The following is a 23,448-nucleotide window of genomic DNA, read 5'->3' on the forward strand; positions in this document are numbered from 1 at the left end:
AAGTCCTCCAAGAACGTTATTTCAGATCCTCTTTATTATATCATTTGGTTAGATGTGTGGCAACTTAAACTAAAAGAATGCGTAGTGTATTACTCCCTTTCGAGGAAATTCCGTTTTAATGACGTATGTCTTCTTTTTCCTCCTCTGCTTGCAGTTTTTAAAAGCAGAACATACATGTGTCATGACTTCTGGCAAAAAAACAACGATTTTCCCACTTTAATAAACATTAGAATCTATGCTACTCTCTTCTGGGAAGTGCGAGGTTCCTAGACAATTTAGGGGCGATGTGAATTCTCTGAGTTTCTCCTTTCAACAGAAATATAGTTTTCAATAATAATTATGTCCATTTGCTTTTCCCCTTTGTCCTTTTTTTGCAATTGCTGTTAAAGCTATAAGATTTCCACATTAAAATGTCTATAAACATTGTCTAATGTAAAATAACTTGAAAAATAAAATAAATAATCATAAAATCTCTCCTTATTTAAAGTAAATTTCCTTTTTTTATATAGAAAGACAGTTAAAATATATTTGCAAATTCATATAATATATGTTTAAATACTGTTTATTTAAAAGATGAAACTGTTAAATTCAAATGTTATGTTGTTAATACATTTCTAAAATTATGTAAAATAAGTAACAATTAACAATATAATAAAAAAAAATTCTGTTATTTTACAGTATTTTTTTGGCACCCTAATATTATATTACCATTTTTTACAGTGTATATGTAGTTGAGTTGTGTGCTTACATTATCCCAACTGTTTCCAATGATGTTCAAACTCAGATAAATCTGTCATTTTATTCAGGTAACGCTGCGTTTCAGTGGTCGTCTGTCGATGGCGTCATATCCCCTTTGTGCCTGCGTCAGCGTTGTGGTTGTCTGTCAGAAGCTGTCATACATTGACTGTTTATCCAGTCTGAAGCCACATTGTTACCATCCACTGTTTAGATCTTGGTGCTTTTTAACTCTAGATTTGAACCAGATGAAGGATTTTAGTCATCAGACGTCTGGATCTTAAGTTATCAGAGAAACAAGCTGAGCTAACGTTAGCAGCAGCTCGGCTCGCAGCCCCTCCAGGACGTCCTTTGTCTGTCCAACAGTGTGGGAGAAACAGTGATTGTTAAGGTGGAACTGCTTTATTCAGTATTTTAGTGGTTTTAATCAGCGGTTCCGTTTGTTTTGGAGAGGAGGAGAATTGGACCTCTTGAACCATGAACACTGAAGGAATCCTATCCCAACAACAGAAGCTTACTGCAATGGTGGTGAAGACAACACCTCCTATGGACATACTTCACCACATGATCAAACATCTTTTGTTATCTTTATGATGTGAGAGCCCCACTATCGGTAGATAATACATATTGAATACATACTACTGTCAGTGAATTAACCCTTATGCACCCCTTGGTACATTTTTTGCATTTTTCAATTAAAAATATTCAAAAAAATTTTGCAAACATTTTCCACTATATAGCTGAGGGCTCCATTATATGCTGTTGCATTGTGGCCTTTTTTGTTGCATTTTTGACTATTGCTTGGCAACAGAATACATGATTACAACTAAAATGGTCTGGGTGCATTGGTATTGATGTAAAAGTGTGATATGAATGTGTGTATTGAGAAAATGATGAATGTGTGTGTTTGTGTACAGAGAAACAGAAAGTGTTTTTTTTTTTTTTTGCACATCACATTTTGCACATCCCTGTCCGTTTCTTATGCCCACAGACATCAGTTTTACTCCCAACCGGTGTCTCACCTCATTAGTGAGAAAATTATTCAGCTTATCCTCAAGAACACCAATCTGCAGGGAAGACGAACAGCATTGGACTGAAGAGATGTAGATGAAGAGGAGTTGTGGGCCTTTATCGGGTTGCTAATCCTGGCTGGAGTCTACAGATCCCGGGATGAAGCGACAAGGAGCCTCCGGGCTGAGGACAGAGGAAGACCAAAATTTCGCACCACAGTTTCTTGAGGAGTTGGGGAAATCCCTAGTTGGCCCAATGATGGCCGAAAGACGCTGCATGCTATGCACACCAGCAGCAGCCACACTGGCACAGGTCTAAGGCCAAGAAACAGAACAAAGGGAAGAGCCAGTATCAGAGGCCGAGCCCCTGATGAGGCGCAAGCAATGCATATTTTGCACACAACAGCGAAAGGTCTGGACCCAGTGTACCAAGTGCAGCAAGTATACTGACTGAACTCTCTTACTGACACACACACACACACGCACACACGCACACACACGCACACACACACACACACACACCTACACACACCTACACACACACACACACACACACACACACACACAAACAAATTGTTACATATTTTGTGTTTTTATCATTTAAAACATGTGGGTTAATATTCCCAAAATGGCATTAAAGGGTTAAAATTACATGTACATGTAAATTGAATAGTTATGACCTCAAGTTGGTCAAAAGATTTAATGTAAAAAAAAAAATCATATATGTTTTTATAGCACTTTCTAGGAACTAACTTTTTTGCACGAAGGGTAAAACATCATCATTTTCTGAACGGGTGCACAGGGGCTAAAGGCCTACAAGGGAAGTGAGTGATCATTTCCTTTGAGCCACTGGAAGGATATTAGACATATGTGTAAGATCTAATGTTCAATATATCCCTTACATTCATTCTTGCATAGTCGTAAAATTACATTAGAACTGTTCAGATATGTAATCTATGATTCACAACTTGGCTTTACTGATGGCTATCACTCTGAGGAAAACATTCAAATCTAAGATATTCACTAAATGCAGCCTGACATATTATATATTTATGGAAACCTTTGCAACTTGACTCAAAATTCTAATCAAGTTGTGAATAGTGTCAAGGTCCACACAGCATGTGTTTGTACTGATCAATCCACTAAGGAGATCCCTGGGGCTGAATAAGTTGAAAAGACATGTTTTGATGGTATAATCCATACATTTAAGTGTTCAGTTATTTCAAAATGTACGAGTTTGGTGTACATCTGTCAAGAATCAAAGAGGAGGATTTATCTCTGATCTCACACACACTCACACACAGTGTTGTCTCTGTAATAAGCACATACATGAATAAAGGTTTGCCAGGATAATCTTTCTAGGTTTCTTAATTTCTTTTTTCATCTGTGAAACAGGTTGGGGAGAAGTTTTGCCAGGATCATTTTAACTAAAAAAGCCTCCATCTAGCACCACAATGAGGTTGAGATTTTTGGTTCAGAGTGAAATAGTTCAACAAAGTTCGATGGATTGCCATGAAATTTAGTATGAACACTCATGTTCCACATAATATATATATATATATAGTTTTTCTTTTTCCATTAAGTCAAACATGTTTTTGTCCAGTTTGGTGTATGGGTTTTGGTGAACCAAAGACCTGCAAAACTCATAATATTCTCTTTAGCTTCAGTTTTACTTTATATGTCTCTGTTTTGTGCTAACTAGCAAATGTTAGCATGTCAGCGTGCTAATCTAGTGAACATGGCAACCATTACCTGCTAAACATCCACATGTTAACATTGTCACAAAAAGAGAAGCAACATTGTCATTGTGGGCGTGATAGCATGGTGACATTAGCCGCTCTCATGGTGCTTGTTAGCAAACAAGTTAGTGTTGTAGCAGAGAATGTCTAATAAGGAGAGAAGTTCCACTCTCTGTAAACGTCCGGGTTCTGAACTGTTGCAGTTCCACTCTGGTTCCATATGAGGGCGCTCACAGGATGAGTGCAGAATGAATGGAACTCTATGGAGCTATTCCCCTCAAAATCCACTTTTCTCAGGATATAATTTTTTGTCTAGTAACTTGAATGTTGCATTCGAAAGGGGATGCAAAGAAATGACACATTGCTGGGTGTTAGATTTTTTAGAGTCACTTATTTGCTTTAAAAAGTCTTTTAAAATGTCAATGACGTCACACACATCGTACGGCCAGAGATACCGCTTAACGGCAAGTCGAGTCACTTTGTGCTTCAGCGCTCTGCACTTCCTTTTCTCTCGAGGCATCGACAACACAGACATAACGATAGGCAGATAAAAGTACCAGCAACCCAAAAAAAGTTGCTGTGTTAAAAAAAAAGAACTTGGGCGAAAAAATCCGCCTTAACATTCTGGTCCCACTTCGGATGCCACGATGCCATCAAGCGGGATCTCTGGTCGTAATCAGTCCTTCACTGACCAATCAGCGTTCATTAGCAGAATGCTAGCGCGTTATGGGCAACAACAACTCAACCTGTAAGAAATGGAAAGGACATAAGTACTCGTTCATTCAACTTTCGACCTATAACCCATGTTGAACTTGCAAAAACTACAATCAAATCTGAGATTTCTCAACGACAATCAGGTGAAAGAGACAAATTTAGCCGTCTAGCCCCCAGTGGAACTCTGGTGGAACTGCAACCAAAATTCAGTACAATGGGACTTAATAGAGAGTGGCCAGGCTCTCCGTAGAGGGGCTCTGGTTGTAGTTTGCTTATATCAGCTAGCTTCAGCACATTAGCAGCATACAGTGTGATCAATTAAAATGAAAAATGATCATTCTTAAATTCTCAAATTTACAGGAAGATATTTGCTAAATGCAACATCAATTTTACATATTGTTCCTCATTTTAATTAATTTCTCCTTCAAAATTCTGGAAACGTGAATAGAGCAGGTAAATCAATGGTCTGAGAGGGTGGTGGATGTTTGACAGATTAAAAAGCCCCCTGAATTGTGATTTTAGGCTATACATATATAAATTCTTACTTGACTAAACAGAGTAATGTAGTAGGATAAACCATCAGACTGAGAGTGACAATGCCTAAACACGCAGACATGCACTTTTACACGTGAAAGAAGCAGTCTGTCACAGAATCGATGCAGAGAAAAAAACGAGACAAGTGTGTTTAAGTTTGTGTGTGAAGAATGGCAGGGTGGGGAGTGGGGATTTGTTTAAGGAGAGAAAGTGCAGAGGAAAAAACCCAATGAGTGGAGAGCTGAACCTGGGGGATCAAGTTGCAGGTACATGGACAACAAACGACAGTGTGTACAGGGGCGAGAGATTCTGAAAGAGAGTGAAAAAAGGAAAAAAGAACATGAGGTTTAGCTGCTAGAGGACACCTGGGAGTTTTATTATCGCATCCCTTCACCTCTTCCACCACCTCCCTCGCTACCTTTGGCTATTTTCTACCAATCCTGACCTGTCACTGCACTGTACCTCTCAGTAGCAGCTGCAATTAAACACACAGGGCGGAAGAAGGAGAGACAGAGAGAAATCAAATCCATATCTGCTTGTGAAAAGGAGAGTGTGTTGTGTATTAATCTGAACGCCAATAGAACATTTGTCTCTCTCTGATGCACTCATTTCTCACCAATGATTTCACTTCAGTGTGAAGATAGCCCACCATTCCCCAAGTGGCCATTGATGGACATGGATTAGTTGCTGCAGTTGGAGGAGCAGACAGGAAAACTCAACCGGAGCGCCAGCAACACTGACCTGTCATTTCTTTAGTCAATGTAATCAATGGAAAGCTGTTTTGAAGTCTCGGTGGGACACAAAAGTGAAATGAAGCAAGTGTTTGATTGCTGGGCTTCAAAGACCGCTACATCTTCATTATCAGAATTGAACTTGGACTGTTAGCGGTGATCGATAGCACAAATGGGGGGGGGGCAAGGCCTGAATGTTGGTGATGACAGTAAATCCACAGAGTGACTGATGCAGGAGGTTATCAAATTCTTCAAGGAATTCTCAAAGGCAAAAGCTTGAATTGTCACAGCATCACATCATTTGACAAACACACAGTCCGGCTCTTACACTGGGACTGGATTTAAACATTTAATCATTAATTAAACCTTTGTAAGTCCCACCCCTTTTTGCTCTGTGCTCCAATAACAGTTGAGCAAGCCTTGGTCAGAACTCTCCTTTCCTGCCCTTAGATATGCTATGTGCTAGGCTCGTTTGTGTTGAAAAGGCAACCACATTTTGAAGGTTGAGCGACATATATATATTTTATCTCAAGTAAGCTTGATAATGTTATCAAAATGATAGCTAACTAGCTAGATAAACCACAACGATCATTACCAAGTTAGCTAGCTAACATTGGCTAACTTGACAAATGAAGCTCTCGCGAAAGTTGAGTCAGGAACACTATTGTTTTGCATATAGGCCTGTAGTTTATTCTTTCCATCCTGCTGTCAATTGAGATATCAGCTGGTCTCATCAGCTGGTCTCATCTATCCAATAACACAGCTTGCTGCTGTCTTTTTAATTATGATTCTCTCTCCTTGCCCTCAGTTCATCCACGCTGCCGTTATACCCCCCCCCCCATCACTGCCCAGTCTTTGCAGTTTCATCAGTTTCATTATTGCATCAGCCTCAGCAGAGTCATCAGCCACCACCAGTGTCTGGACTCCATCTGGGATTTATCTTGCTGCTGCTGAATACAATTATCTTTACTTTATTTCACTTGTCTCTCCTGATTGAATTGTTGCTTTTATCTTTTAACCATAGCCTAGCACATATAGCATATCTAAGTAAGTATAGGAAAGGAGAAGGTTGATCGCAGATTGCTCAACTAAAGTGGAAAGTCAGAAGAGAAAAGTGGAAGACTAATGAGTTGGGAAAGAGAAAAGGCAAAACCAGCGATAAAAGCATGGCTCTAGACCAGATGTAGACCACAAAATACTGTGTAATAACGCAGAACTTAGCCGGCCACAACCTTTGTTCATAATAAGGCTAAGTCAGCATAACAACAGGAACAGTTGACATTGCGAGATACAACTGAAACCATTCAGGCTGTTCTGAAAGAGAAGCTAAGCATACATGTACAGGTGGTGAGGGAACATGGGCCCTAACACGACTACCAGCTGGACCATTTCCCGGAATGACAGCTGTACCTTCACTTAGCAGTGCAGAGTGAACACCCATGTTAACCTCACCCTTCACCAGATCACACTTAACATACGCAGTGGCACCAGAATCATCTGCAGACCCATAGCATGTGCAGATACAAAATCACCAGTTTTACTCCTATAACTGGCCTTTTCCACCAACAGAGGATTGGCTCTGTTCTGGTTTGGGCACCTAGTTTTTAATCATTCGGAACGCCAAAAATAAATGGGTCGAGAACCTGAAAAAGTTGGTTCCCAGCTGGAATCAAACCGTAGCAGGTTTTTACTTAGGAACCAAAGCGCATATTCTACAGGTTGTTGTGCATTGTGAACCACTTTTGATGATGCAACTGAATACTACGGTTTTACTAAAATTAGTGGAAATGCAGGCTGGTTTGCTAGATAGCACCAAGATTCCAAGAAAAAGAGCTTAAGAGAACAGCGCAAAAGAGAAATCTAAACCAGTGCGCCTCAAAATCTGGAACTATTTCAATTAAATTTTATTTGTATAGCGCCAATTCATAACAGAAGTTATCTCAGGACACTTTTCAAATAGAGCAGGTCTAGACCGAACTCTTTATAACATTATTTACAGAGACCCAACAGTACCACCATGAGCAAGACCTTGGCAACGGGGGCAAGGAAAAACTTCCTTTTAAGTGGCAGAAACCTAGGACAGACCCCGGCTCTAGGTGGGTGGTCGTCTGTCTCGACCAGTTGGGGTGAGAGAGAGAGAGAGAGAGAGAGAGAGAGAGAGAGAGAGAGAGAGAGAGAGACAGACAGACAGGTGCAACGCAACAACAGTGGCAACAACTACACTAATAGTAGTGACTGATGACGATGAACATGAAGAAGATGATGATGACGACAACAGAGAGAACTCCAATGACAAGAAGCCACAAGACAAACTGTCCACAAGACATCCTGTTATGTGGGCTAGTACAGAAAACCCAAGTGCAGAATACAGAGGCAGAGACAAGGAACTGGAACAAGGAAGAATTTATTAACAAGCTGATATTATTGTTAAGAATGAAGGAACCAGGGGAGACATTAAAGCTAGCAGCTGGAGTCCAGGTCCAGGTGCTGAGGAGCTACACAAGGCAAGGCAGGGAAACTGGCAGACGAAAGCCAGACTGATAAAGCCAGGTCTGATCCACTAAGTTTTCCAGGCAGAGCAGGAGAGGGATGGAGGCTGGAGTTGGACCAGGGAGACAAGAATAAGCAAAAGCTCACACAAGCATAAGTTCAAAACAAGAACGAGGCTAACTGTGTAGCTGAGTCTACGATCTGCTGTTGTGGTGGAGCTGAATCACGGTTTTTAAAGAAGAAGCAAAGAAACAAAGATTGGAGGTAATTAGCAGCTTGCTGACCAACACCTGCACACCTGACCCTACTCCTGTAATCAGAGTACGGAGAGAGAGGGAATAGCTCCTGGCTATGAGGGAGAGGGGTCAGAAGTAGAGGGTGTGACACAAACATCCCCATTACACTTGCTCTTTGCTCTATAGCAGAACACTCAGCTTTCCAGTGTCCTCTTTCCTTACAGTAATGACATACTTTTGTGGGAGATTGTGGGTCATTTGAAGCCCTCAGGGTCTACGAATGATACTGTCCCGCCCCGGTTATTCAAGGAGGTTTTTCCCACTATTGGGCCATCATGTTGGTTTCTCACCAATGATTTCACTTCAGTGTGAAGATAGCCCACCATTCCCCAAGTGGCCATTGATGGACATGGATTAGTTGCTGCAGTTGGAGGAGCAGACAGGAAAACTCAACCGGAGCGCCAGCAACACTGACCTGTCATTTCTTTAGTCAATGTAATCAATGGAAAGCTGTTTTGAAGTCTCGGTGGGACACAAAAGTGAAATGAAGCAAGTGTTTGATTGCTGGGCTTCAAAGACCGCTACATCTTCATTATCAGAATTGAACTTGGACTGTTAGCGGTGATCGATAGCACAAATGGGGGGGGGCAAGGCCTGAATGTTGGTGATGACAGTAAATCCACAGAGAGACTGATGCAGGAGGTTATCAAATTCTTCAAGGAATTCTCAAAGGCAAAAGCTTGAATTGTCACAGCATCACATCATTTGACAAACACACAGTCCGGCTCTTACACTGGGACTGGATTTAAACATTTAATCATTAATTAAACCTTTGTAAGTCCCACCCCTTTTTGCTCTGTGCTCCAATAACAGTTGAGCAAGCCTTGGTCAGAACTCTCCTTTCCTGCCCTTAGATATGCTATGTGCTAGGCTCATTTGTGTTGAAAAGGCAACCACATTTTGAAGGTTGAGCGACATATATATATTTTATCTCAAGTAAGCTTGATAATGTTATCAAAATGATAGCTAACTAGCTAGATAAACCACATCAATCATTACCAAGTTAGCTAGCATTTTGCTAACATTGGCTAACTTGACAAATGAAGCTCTCGCGAAAGTTGAGTCAGGAACACTATTGTTTTGCATATAGGCCTGTAGTTTATTCTTTCCATCCTGCTGTCAATTGAGATATCAGCTGGTCTCATCAGCTGGTCTCATCTATCCAATAACACAGCTTGCTGCTGTCTTTTTAATTATGATTCTCTCTCCTTGCCCTCAGTTCATCCACGCTGCCGTTATACCCCCCCCCTCCACCTCCCATCACTGCCCAGTCTTTGCAGTTTCATCAGTTTCATTATTGCATCAGCCTCAGCAGAGTCATCAGCCACCACCAGTGTCTGGACTCCATCTGGGATTTATCTTGCTGCTGCTGAATACAATTATCTTTACTTTATTTCACTTGTCTCTCCTGATTGAATTGTTGCTTTTATCTTTTAACCATAGCCTAGCACATATAGCATATCTAAGTAAGTATAGGAAAGGAGAAGGTTGATCGCAGATTGCTCAACTAAAGTGGAAAGTCAGAAGAGAAAAGTGGAAGACAAATGAGTTGGGAAAGAGAAAAGGCAAAACCAGCGATAAAAGCATGGCTCTAGACCAGATGTAGACCACAAAATACTGTGTAATAACGCAGAACTTAGCCGGCCACAACCTTTGTTCATAATAAGGTTAAGTCAGCATAACAACAGGAACAGTTGACATTGCGAGATACAACTGAAACCATTCAGGCTGTTCTGAAAGAGAAGCTAAGCATACATGTACAGGTGGTGAGGGAACATGGGCCCTAACACGACTACCAGCTGGACCATTTCCCGGAATGACAGCTGTACCTTCACTTAGCAGTGCAGAGTGAACACCCATGTTAACCTCACCCTTCACCAGATCACACTTAACATACGCAGTGGCACCAGAATCATCTGCAGACCCATAGCATGTGCAGATACAAAATCACCAGTTTTACTCCTATAACTGGCCTTTTCCACCAACAGAGGATTGGCTCTGTTCTGGTTTGGGCACCTAGTTTTTAATCATTCGGAACGCCAAAAATAAATGGGTCCAGAACCTGAAAAAGTTGGTTCCCAGCTGGAATCAAACCGTAGCAGGTTTTTACTTAGGAACCAAAGCGCATATTCTACAGGTTGTTGTGCATTGTGAACCACTTTTGATGATGCAACTGAATACTACGGTTTTACTAAAATTAGTGGAAATGCAGGCTGGTTTGCTAGATAGCACCAAGATTCCAAGAAAAAGAGCTTAAGAGAACAGCGCAAAAGAGAAATCTAAACCAGTGCGCCTCAAAATCTGGAACTATTTCAATTAAATTTTATTTGTATAGCGCCAATTCATAACAGAAGTTATCTCAGGACACTTTTCAAATAGAGCAGGTCTAGACCGAACTCTTTATAACATTATTTACAGAGACCCAACAGTACCACCATGAGCAAGACCTTGGCAACGGGGGCAAGGAAAAACTTCCTTTTAAGTGGCAGAAACCTAGGACAGACCCCGGCTCTAGGTGGGTGGTCGTCTGTCTCGACCAGTTGGGGTGAGAGAGAGAGAGAGAGAGAGAGAGAGAGAGAGAGAGAGAGAGAGAGAGAGAGAGAGAGAGAGACAGACAGACAGGTGCAACGCAACAACAGTAGCAACAACTACACTAATAGTAGTGACTGATGACGATGAACATGAAGAAGATGATGATGACGACAACAGAGAGAACTCCAATGACAAGAAGCCACAAGACAAACTGTCCACAAGACATCCTGTTATGTGGGCTAGTACAGAAAACCCAAGTGCAGAATACAGAGGCAGAGACAAGGAACTGGAACAAGGAAGAATTTATTAACAAGCTGATATTATTGTTAAGAATGAAGGAACCAGGGGAGACATTAAAGCTAGCAGCCGGAGTCCAGGTCCAGGTGCTGAGGAGCTACACAAGGCAAGGCAGGGAAACTGGCAGACGAAAGCCAGACTGATAAAGCCAGGTCTGATCCACTAAGTTTTCCAGGCAGAGCAGGAGAGGGACGGAGGCTGGAGTTGGACCAGGGAGACAAGAATAAGCAAAAGCTCACACAAGCATAAGTTCAAAACAAGAACGAGGCTAACTGTGTAGCTGAGTCTACGATCTGCTGTTGTGGTGGAGCTGAATCACGGTTTTTAAAGAAGAAGCAAAGAAACAAAGATTGGAGGTAATTAGCAGCTTGCTGACCAACACCTGCACACCTGACCCTACTCCTGTAATCAGAGTACGGAGAGAGAGGGAATAGCTCCTGGCTATGAGGGAGAGGGGTCAGAAGTAGAGGGTGTGACACAAACATCCCCATTACACTTGCTCTTTGCTCTTATAGCAGAACACTCAGCTTTCCAGTGTCCTCTTTCCTTACAGTAATGACATACTTTTGTGGGAGATTGTGGGTCATTTGAAGCCCTCAGGGTCTCCGAATGATACTGTCCCGCCCCGGTTATTCAAGGAGGTTTTTCCCACTATTGGGCCATCATGTCTCACAGTTATACTGACTCTGGACACTGTGTTGTCCTTGTACTTTTAGATTTGACTGCAGCATTTGATACAGTGGATCATGAAATCCTGATCGCTCGTTTGGAGCAGTGGGTGGGCATCAGTGGCTCAGCACTGGAATGGTTCAGGTCCTACCTGTCACATCGGACTTTCTGTGTCAGCCTTGATGACTCTGTGTCCTCCACTGCTCCTCTCTCATGTGGGGTCCCACAGGGCTCTGTGCTTGGCCCTCTTTTATTTTCTCTTTATCTACTCCCACTTGGTTCCATTCTCAGGAAACATGGCATTTCTTTTCACTGTTATGCGGATGACAGCCAGATCTATGTCCCCCTCAAAAAATCAGATTCCTACTCTGTTGACCCACTGCTAAAGTGCTTACACGACCTTAAAACTTGGATGTCTTTGAATTTTCTGAATTTTAATGAAAAAAAGACAGAAGTCATGGTCTTTGGTGGCACTTCTGTGACCCCCCCCCCAGTTGATCTGGGTTCTTTAGCGCAATATCGCAAACCAATTGCAAAAAATCTTGGGGTAAAAGTTGACACAGACCTTAAATTTGACAGCCAGATTAAAGCTGTGGTAAAGTCTAGCTTTTTCCAGTTAAGGCAGCTGGCAAAAATCAAATCAGTCCTTCAGAGACAGCACTTTGAGACAGTAATCCACGCCTTTGTGACCACTCGGCTGGATTACTGTAATGCACTTTATATGGGGGTTAGTGGGTCCTCCATTTCTCGTCTTCAACTGGTACAAAATGCTGCTGCACGTCTTTTAACTGGCACACGCAAGTACGAGCACATTTCACCTATTTTAGCTTCACTCCACTGGTTGCCGGTCCATTTTAGGATTCATTTTAAAATTCTTTTATTTGCTTTTAAAGCTTTGAATGGCCTTGCCCCTTCTTACCTCTCTGAGCTGCTGCACCCCTACACTCCCAGCCGATCTCTCAGGTCAGCTGACCAGCTGCTCCTGACAGTGCCTAAAGCTAGGCTTAAGCTCAGAGGGGAACGAGCGTTTGCCGTTGAAGCTCCAAAACTTTGGAATGGATTGCCGCTGCACATTAGACAGGCCACCTCTCTGTCTCATTTTAAAACTCTTCTTAAAACCCACCTCTTTTCTTCGGCTTTTGATACCATGTAGAGTGTTGATTCTATGTGTATACATGCATATTTTTATCTTGTGTTGGCAGTGCTTTTTATTTATTTCTGTTATTTATTTTACTTATTTTATTTTATTTTATCTTATTGCTTTTATCTTTTATTGTGTATTTTCGATTGTGTTATCTATTTATTCTGTATATCTTTTTGTGCAGCACTTTGGAAACCTTGTGTTTGTTAAATTCGTGCTATATAAATAAAGTGGATTGGATTGGATTGGACTTCAGCATCAGACTGTCCCTCTGACAGCCGTTCTGACCTACCTGCCCAGTTATCCGACCACTTCTCCGACTGCACCTTAACACCAGCTTCACAAGACTTGAACATGAAAAGATTTTTTTTTAAAAAGGGTTAGGTTTAGGATAGGGTTAGATGATTTATACTGTCCTGTTTATACATAAAAAGAGAAACTACTTTCTGAGAGTCCACCATGTTGAACCATGTTTCTACAGTATCCCAGAACGGACAAATCAAACACTGGCTCTCTGGTGTTTCACATTTTTCACTAGTTTCAATGGCCACTGTAGCTTTTCCCACATGTTTAAAAGGGGAGGGTGAGGCGAGCGGTTTTCAGTTGGTTGCAATCTCACCAGTAGATGCAACTAAATCCTGCACAGGCCCCAATGTGTTTGTAAGGTAATACCTATTCTGAACTTCCTAAATATTACCCCTGACAGATACCTCCATAGTATAGTAAAAACTAAAAACTAAAAACACTAAAAACTACAGTAAAATTAAACATTTTTAAACAATAAAAACTAAACTGAATTGAAACAAACATTAGAAACAAAATAAAATAAAAACCAATGAAAAATACAAAACTGTAATAACTCTGCTCTGAACTATTTTAGGTAAGAACAGGGTACAATGAGAAAGAGCAGAATTTACACAATTTGGATATACCAAACTTATGTGCTCAAAAATCCAGATGGATACGAGACATAAGGGGAGATCCCAAAATATTTCAAGTTGTAAGCCATTTTTTTGTAACACTCAAATCAAAACGCACATAAATCATGTATTTCCACTCAGTTTCAACACATTCACTTTCTGCAGCAATGATGATTTAACTTAAAAAAAAATCTTCACTCTCTTACTTTTGCACACGTCACTCATGAATGACAGAGGAGATAGCGCTGCAGTTAACAGTTTGGGTTTGTAGGCTTAGTAATTATTTATGTATACAAATGTGCCTGTCTCTTTGTGTGAAGCAGCCAGCTCTGACATTCGAGTAAATGGATGTGCTGTGAGCTATAATAGATGGCTATAAGAGGAAGAGGGCCATGCATGTGAATCAAGCTTTTGGCTTCCTCACTCTCAGTCTATATGGGAGCCACTCACTGCTCTGCCTGACAGTCAATCTGTTGGGGATGTTTTATTCATGTCTTGTCCTCCTCTCGGTCTAACTCAGTGGCACACACTCTCTCTTTCACTCCGACAGCTTACTCTTTAGCTATCTCATATCTAAATTTCTCTCCAGAAATTTGGGTTCAACAGTTTTGCAGATAGTTTTAGACTCCTGGTAGCTACATTTTTGCACCTGCCCAAAAAGAAAAAAATGCTAAGAAAAAATACATTTCATTCTAGATCCTTGCCTTCCCTTACCAGGAATCACATAAACGTTCTACCAGTAATCTTTAACAGATTATGAAACAGTCTCAATTTAATACAGATGTCTCTATATGACCAACATAAACAAACAAATCATCAGTGAGAGAATATTTCTACATAGTTATTCTTAATGCCTGCCACTGGGTCAGATTCTCCTTGAAATCAAATAAACAAGGCAGTAGAAACACTACGACATTTGTCCACAGGGGGTGTCAGAATCAACACAAAATCTTGTAGGGGCTTTAACATTGGAATTCTAACTACTTTCTTATGACCTGATGATCTTCTTTCTTATTTTTACAATCGCTGTGTGCATCTCCATGGCAAAAGCCACTAAGTTCCTCCACCCAATGTGCTGTAGTAAGCATAAAAACACGTAATAAAACATACATACAATATCACATAGAAACAATCAGTTGATATCTGGAGCAGCCTGTAAGTGTCCACCATAACCCCACAGGGCCTATAAACAGTATAATGAACACTGAATATTGTAATCATCACCTGGCAACATTACCAGTTAACAAACGTAATATATATCACCATCAACAGAACTAAACAGAACTGACCCATTTAAAAACACTGCAAATATAAATATACTGGCCCTCAATATTAACAAAAATGTCAAACTCATGGTGCTAGATAAAAGGTCAGAAGGCAACATGCTTCATCCTCTGAGGTCCATGAATGTCTGTATAAAATGTCATGACAATAGAGGTGGGCGATATATATCGTTTGCGATAATATCATCATTGTTGTTTTGACGATGTGCAAATTTCCATTATCGAGTATTAATACACGGTGCAGCAACGCTCTCTACAGCTCTCCTCCTTGCAACAGTTTAGCAGCGCGTTGTGATGGTAGAGAGAAAATGCAAACACCTCCAGTCCCTGAAGCTACCGGTACTTCAGATGATTTAGTGCCGAGGGTGGGTCTACCTCTCTGGCATGGAAATGGTTTGGTTTCGAAAAGACTTTTTTTAGCGCAGCGCTCAGAGCGCTTCAAGTTGAAATCTGTTCAACTTTTAACACTGCTGGGGCGCTCGGAAAATGAGTTTTTGAACGCTCTCAGTGTTTGGTGGACACAAGCCCTAACTCAGACAATTCCAATCACATTTGAAAGGATATCGACTGATTATCGTTATCGCCAAAATCCCCCAAAATAACGAGATATTATTTTTTGCCCATATTGCTCACCCCTACATGACAATCCATTCAAAAGTTATTGAGGTATTTCAGTCTGGACCAAACTAGTAGATGGACCAACCAACACTACCATTCATAGAGCCATGCTGCTAGCATGGCTAATAATAGAGATGAGTAATATGATAAAAGATTGGTAATTACAGGCTGATTTTTTACTCTACTCAACTCTTGTATGTAGCCACAATGCAGTGCTGTATTTTCTCTGACTTGTTAGTATTTGCACTCCGACTTGGCCATTGGTCTCACTGTATTATTCTATTATATAACAATCTCACCATATTGTTCTATTATATAATATTCTATTATATATTATTCTTTTATATAGTATAGCGAGATATTCTAGTTAGTCCATCAATATAGGTTTTTTTTTTTTCTGACGTAACATCCTCCTCCAAAACATAACCATTGATGAGTCATGCTTGTTCAGAAAATGGGTATTGGTTTAAATTAAAAACAAATTAGGAATGGGCATTGACATTGGCCGCCATTATAGCCTTGGTTACGACACATGTCACTTGCAATCACAATCACAAAACTCATCTCAACGGAAAAGCATTCTTTCTTTTTTTTTTTTCTGTCTCGGTCTTAACTAGTCTCTGGTCTTGGACTTGTCCTGGAATCGTCAAAGGTGGTCTTGACTACATAATACATAATAATGTGTGCTTGGTTCTTGCACCCTGATTGCCCCAGTGTGAGGACGCAAGACTGTGGACGTACCTGCCAGTCTTGAGACCTTAAAAATAGGGATAGGATTTTGAAAGTGAGAAATGTAGTTTCAAAGACATTTGCTGCATTCTGGTGACCTTTAAAGAATGAAAATCACAAAATAATAGGTACACTGCTATAATAATGTGTAAGGAGTACGGTCTAGACCTGCTCTATTTGAAAAGTGTCCTGAGATATCTTCTGTTATGAATTGGCGCTATACAAATAAAACTGAATTGAATTGAATTAATTTGAACAGCAACAGCATTTTATGTTAGATTTTACTCACAATTCTCAGAAAGGAGTACAGAACAATTCACATGAACTTGGGAGAATTTGGGCACCTGGGAGGAAACTTGGAGAGGACAATACAAAACGGGAGTGGCGTGGGAAAATAGGGGAGGGTTAGCAAATATGACTGTGGAACTAGCAATAACTTTGCAGGGAAGGCTAAAAAGTAAACAAGCAAAAAAAAACAATTCTTCAGCTGTCAAATAAATCAAACAATTACTAACGAACCAATTAAACATAGTTTTACGACATTATTGATTACTGTGTAAAGCAGTCATCTTTCTCAGAGCAAGCTGTTCCCAGACATGTGGTCTATAAACACATGGTGTAACATACATTTTACATGCTACTCCTGCAGTGAAGCTGTCGTCAGCTGACGTGCTGAGGGGGACAATGAGGGCTCCGCTACTCTGCTGATAAGGACCTGACAGCCACAGCTCCAGTGGAGCGGCTTAACACTGCGATTGTTAATCTGAAAGGAGAAACCTGTGTCGATGTATATGTTAATGTCTCTCTTTAGATGCTTGCATTCAGCTGTCCATCACCAAAGCCAGTGCGTCATACTGAATGATGGATTACACGTGCGTTTTTAACACACGCAATATTCAGGAGTACGAAGATGAATTATTGATACTTAAAGAGCCTCTCCCGACATGTATTACAGCTTTTACAAATAGTCTGTTTGGAACGATAATGTGTGTCTCATACGTTTTTTTTTTTTACCACAAAAAAGTATAATTACCACATTAAAATCCTTACATAGTCATCTCCTCCTTCTACCCCATTAAAAATTCCAGAATCTATTAATATGCGAATGTTAATTTCTAAAGTTTTCCTGCTGGACTCAAGATGTCTCCTACTTCACTGTAAAGTGTTCAGCTGATGAATGTGAAAACTGTGTGAAATGAGTCCGTCCAAACTCAGATCAAACTGTCAACCTATCAGTGCTGATTAAATGTTACTGCATTGCCTATTTCTCACCTCAGTTTGTTTACAAAAATATTTTACTTTGTTTATCTGGAATATGATACCAGGGTGCGTGGCTGCTTGAAAATGAACCAATACCAAGCACTGCCAACTCGCAGTAAAATAGCGGCATAGCAGTGCATATCTTCCACAGCTCCACACTCGCATCCAAATATAGTCACTGCTGGTTCCAAAGCACCAAGACGGCGAGGGGCTATAACATCAAACTCCAGGTTTCAAAAACAGTACTCACCAAACCAATTGGTGACATAACGATAGGTTCACACTTGGTTCAAACCTTTGCAGTTTATAAGTAAAACTTGTAGCAGTTACTGCTATATACTGACTGAACTACTGTTCTACTTCCAGGTTAGCTTGTGTTTCATTGTGTGTACTGAAATGTAATTTTGCATAGAGAGAGTCTTTCATTTGTCTGTATGTAACACTGAAACATGAAACTGGGGTTACTTATTGACACATAAATGGCATATAGCAATGGAGTTACTAGCATTGGCCAACTTGGGTTCCAATGACTCGCAGAGTCTGATTTTAGGAAATATATTCTAGTGCAGGCCAAAAATAAACATTTCATTCTTTTATACTGATAATTTTACAAGTTCGATTCATACCAGACTTGCACTGGTACCTCCAGGAAATAGCCATATGCTCACATCCTAAAATCCAACACTGAAAATGCCATAATCACCGCCCAGAAATTTGCCTTATAAGACTACTTGGTCTGTGGGCAGGTTTCATTCACAGAAATGTAACCAGAGACTAAAAAGAAGAACTTCCAACCATGAAGCTTCAAGTCCTGCATACAAAAAGAACAGTAAGACTTCAGCAGTGTAATTAGATGTATTAGAGGACCAAAACACTTTAGAAAATATGGATAGTGCAGATTTCAACGGCATGTCATCAAAGCAGCTCTGTACTGTGACAGAAATACAGTAAAGAGGGAATGGTTTGACATGAAGTTAGATGCTAAATATTGTCGTTCTAAAGGAAAGCAGCCCTTGACTAACAAGACCAGACTGTCACTCGGGACGTGATAGTCATGGAGATATTAGACGAGAGAATATTATAGCCTACAGTTGGTGATGTGACACCATACAGTGCAACAGTGGCTGATAGTGGACAGAGACCTGCAGAAAGAACCTGAGGCAGCTGTCAGAAGGAGAACATTTTTCTAGTAACCATTGATCTCTATTCGTTGCTGTGCTGAAATATGCTGATAAACCTCAAGGTTAATTGGCAGGCCATGATGATACTATGATCAACATATTAAGTTTGCATTAAAGGTTACATATATGATTTGAAAATATAGCAGCAAACAACTATCTGTTATGTTAAGATATAGATTAAAGCAGGGTAACAAGGAGCACAAGGACCCAAATGCAAGACAGATGAATAGGCAGAGCTGGTGCACCAGATGATAATAATAACGAATAATATCGTAGGCATGTAGGCTCAGGTCAAAACCAGGTAATGCAGGGTCCAAACAAGGAAACAAATCCATACAGAGCCAGGCAATAATCCAGCATCTATAAAACAAGCAAAGTCCAAGAAAACAAAGTAGAGGTCCATAGAATAGTGGGACAAACTGATGTTTTACCCCTGTGAAGAGAGGCATCTGTTTATGACTCATACGACAGATTTGGACCACTTTGTTCATACCTTAGAGAACATTTCACTGGTGAATGCCAACACTTGTAAGAAAATTTTTTTCCAGTCAACTGGTTCTTGCATGAGGCCCAATGTTTCTGTTCTGATCCAAAGTCAACTGAGAGAATGGTTAATTTGAAAATAAAAAGCCTATATGAGCACCTGTAGTAGAGGATGCTCTCACTCTGTCATCTCTGGTTTTAACATCCCACAGTGTTTCATCGCACCTACAGTATCCCAGCCAGGCACACACACTTACTCCCGCTGAGGTGTTAGTGTGTGACTGCAGTCTACAGGTCAGCCTCTCTTATCACCAGTAGCAGCAGGAGGACACACACCCCTATGGGGCCGTAGACACTGGTATATCACCTCACTGACTTTAACACAGCGACTCAGCCAGGCAGACCTCATCCTCTGGCTGTTTGTTTGTGAGCATACAGTGGAGTGTGTGCTGATCTGTGTACAGCCGTCTCAACTGCTAACCACTTTTTTCCTTGCATTTTTTTATTTTCCCCCTCTTTATTGGTGCAGCTAAATTTTACCTTTATGTATCTGTTCATGGTCTTCGCGTTGCGGTGCTTCTTTACCAATGTGTGTGTGTGTGCTAGAGGTAAGCCAGGGGTCAGCTGAGAATGATGGGGCTATGGGGTTCACAATTTCAGCTCCATTCAGCTCTGATTACTGGCTCAATATTCTCTGTGTAGTAATCTGGGCAGGTTCAGTATTGGAGAATCCATCGCCACAGTATCTTGTCTGAACAGCACGGCTTTGCCTCTTTTACTGCCCACAGAGCTGAAATAAACTGACATCAGATCAGTAAACACAACTGTCTCAGGAGCATTCAACTGAGTCCAAACAAGAGCTTGGTGAATTCAGTAAGTGAACAATGTCATCAGTCTGTACATGATGGATCTGTGAATATAAATAAACTAAACTTTAAAAATAAGTATTAATTAATAATTAATTAAGAGTTTTCTTTAAAGAAATTAGTAAATGCTGAGATACAGACCTAATACGTATATTTTTTATGTTTTTTTACACCCTTTAAAATCAAGATTGCCTTTGACCCCCATGAAGCTTTGGTGACCCTCCCGGCCCCGAGGTTGGGAACCACTGTAGTAGAGAATGGTCAAAGTGCATGTAGAGCAGGTATCTCAGGTCCCCCTCAGTGATAAATATTGATCTAACTTAAAGCCATAGGGTATTAAAGGTGCTGTATATGACAAGACTCTTAGCAGGTAAAACACAATTCAAACTGGACTGGTAAATAAAGGTAAATAAAACCCACCAAAACGGTCTTTGTTAGTCAATGACCTACACTGGTTTGGTCAAAATAAACTCTTAATTCAAAGTTAGATGAAAAAAAAAAAAAAAATGTCATCAAATTCTGATAGCAAAACAAGTAATTTCACAGGGGTTGTAACACTCAGCAAAAAATGTATCAACTATTTTACAGCCGCTTCTTTCACAGTGTACACAAAATAGTCTTTTCGGGCCCAGGTGCATCATGTGACAGACGCATCTAACTTTCATGGAGTTTGTCACAATCTGAAGATATCATCAACTTCTAAGTCAATATGGTGAACTTGTTTGCCAGCAGTTGTCTGTTTATACACCCAGCTGACATAGAGCAACATTATCATTCATCTGGAGTCGTGTTTGTGTCCACCTGATGAACAGCCAAATCTGATTCCCCTGATCAAATCAGTTAGTCAGTACTGCCCTAGCTGTTTTATATGTTTAATTGACAGTTGAGATACTGGCTGTAGGCATGGAACAATGTGAAACATTCCTGTCACAATTATCTGGGCCAAAATAATTATGATACATAATATTATCACAATAATAAAATATACTTTTAAAATGGCACTAAAACATACTGGAATAACTTACCTTACAGGCTTTACACATGTTCAAAACCAGCTGAACATCAATAAAAATGACCTGCAATAAACCTTTTGTGACAAGAAGCTAGATAAAACACCATTTCATAATAATGAGCTGAGTTTGATCTTCTCACAATCTGAATATGCGTTATGCACTTTGGGACTTGGATTGGGAAGTGACTGGCTGATGGCTGGGGAGATGTGGGTTCTTCCAAAAAGTGTCAGTGGGTACACTATGTGTGAGAATGTGCCACTCAATACAAAACTTGTGCCTTAAGATTTTTTCTCCCAGTGTTGGTTGAAGGTGCAGCCAGTGGAATTGGGATGGAAATGTATGCAGCAGAATACATCCAAACCTACTGAGGCTCCCTCTCCCTGCCCAGGTGTTTCCACACAGCTCTCTGACAGCAACAGGCAATTATAAACATGCCAAAAAGTTGCAAACAGCTTGTGAAATGTTTCCCAGGGAAACCTGTGGTTTGTCAGTTTTTGTTTAAAAGTCTGTCAAAGCAGCAAATTCTGAAGACCATTCTCCTTAAATTGCCAGCTTTGGGGTTTGGTCTTATTAGGTCTTATCACAGCATTTAATTTTTAGCGATTAGATCTAATTTTCTTCTCTTTTCCTGGGAGATCAGGAATTTTTTTCTTCCGTTTCTAATTTTCGGATATTCATATTGATATCCATCAAAACTGTCTTATTTTTCAGTGTACTTTGTGTGGCAGTGTGCCTGTTTTGTTGTGCCAGCCAATGCTGCAGAACAAATAAGAGATATTCTCAGTGGGAGATGAAAGGACGGGCATCAAGCATTTTGATCTAAGAATTTTTTAAATGAAAACATCTCAAGAAAAACCTCCCTGTCGGGCCAGATAGCAGAAAATATCAGCAAATCAATGAATGGGGAAACAAAGATTACATTCTTTTTGTTATCAATACAACATCTAAGACCGATATGAGGAAGTCACATTCCACATAGATATGTCTATGTTTCTGTGTATGATTTCAAAAGAAAAATATCAAAGACTACAAGAACTTTATTTTCTTTTCTCTTCTGGCAGGAAAGTTTGAATCAAACAGAAAACCAGAAATCTCACTAGCTGGCCAATGATGCCATTAGCATTGATAAGCAACCCTATCAGCATAATTGTTCCCATTTTGTGCTAATTAACTCATCATAAGTATAACAATGTCAATATGGAGATTTCCTGCAAATGAAGTCCTTCAAAAATACCACAATTCAAATCTCTGTGCATCAATCAAGTGCAAAGTTTTTTGTTGCAGCTCTAAAGCAAGACTGTGTAAAGAAGTTGAAAAAAGTAAAACAGTTTTTCTAAAACATGTAAAGTTGAGCAATTAAACAAACATTGCTCAGTTCAATACACTTATACATTTGCTGCTACAGTCTCACTTGGTGTGGTAGATTATGAATCAGAATCCGGTTTATTACCAGGTTTTCACATACAAGTAATTCGCCATGGTACATTGGTGCATAAGAATCAGAATCAAGTGTAGAAAAATATAAATGAAGATAAAAGATAAAAATAGACACAATAAAAAGGAGCCACCATATACAAATATAAAGAAAGAGAGAATATGTACAAAATGGCTGGATACTTAAATAAAGGAGTAAAGAGCTGTACAGGAATGTGCAAAAAATGGCAGACTGATGTTGATGGAGGAGGAGAGGATGGACTCGATGATGGCAGTGCATCCTCTTTGGCAGGTTGAACTTCCTCAGCTGCCGCAAGAAGTACATCCTCTGCTGGGCTTTCTTGGTGAGGCAGCTGATGTTCTGCTCCCACTTGAGGTCCTGGGTGATGATGGTACTCAGGAAGCAACCAGGAAGTCACACCGGATGATGGGTGTGGGTGGGGAGCTGGAGTCCACAAACAGGATCCTGACATTTCCTGGGGAGTCCAGATGCATCGTCTACAGACCTGTTGTTGTCCGTTATGGCTTTCAGATGAGACAGCACAAGACGCTCAAAAGCCTTCATGGACACAGAGGTCAGGGCGACAGGTCTGTAGTCATTGAGTGCTGTGGTCCTTGGTTTTTTAATGATGGCTAATGTTAGCAAACTTAAGATGTATTCCTGTGTAACTAATAATACTGACACTTCCTCTATATAACCATTAAAGAATTAACATTAAAGATTAACCAATTAACCATTGTCCTCTAATTGTTATGGCCACAGTGGCAGCTCT

The 23,448-nt window shown here is 40.3% G+C and overlaps 1 long non-coding RNA gene across 2 annotated transcripts in view; it reads left to right on the forward strand.

The window, feature by feature from the left end:
• Nucleotides 1–23,448, forward strand: part of LOC127375288 (uncharacterized) — a 346,390-nt gene that overhangs the window by 9,447 nt on the left and 313,495 nt on the right. Inside the window, exon 2 of one of the 2 annotated variants that reach the window (XR_007887359.1) lies at nt 7,560–7,654. This is a non-coding gene — a long non-coding RNA (uncharacterized LOC127375288). Of the gene's footprint in view, nt 1–7,559; nt 7,655–10,764; nt 10,872–23,448 lie in introns of both variants that reach the window. The other variant, XR_007887360.1, reaches the window with a different exon arrangement.

The sequence above is a fragment of the Dicentrarchus labrax genome, unplaced genomic scaffold (genome assembly GCF_905237075.1).
Source record: "Dicentrarchus labrax unplaced genomic scaffold, dlabrax2021, whole genome shotgun sequence".
Taxonomy (NCBI): domain Eukaryota; kingdom Metazoa; phylum Chordata; class Actinopteri; family Moronidae; genus Dicentrarchus; species Dicentrarchus labrax.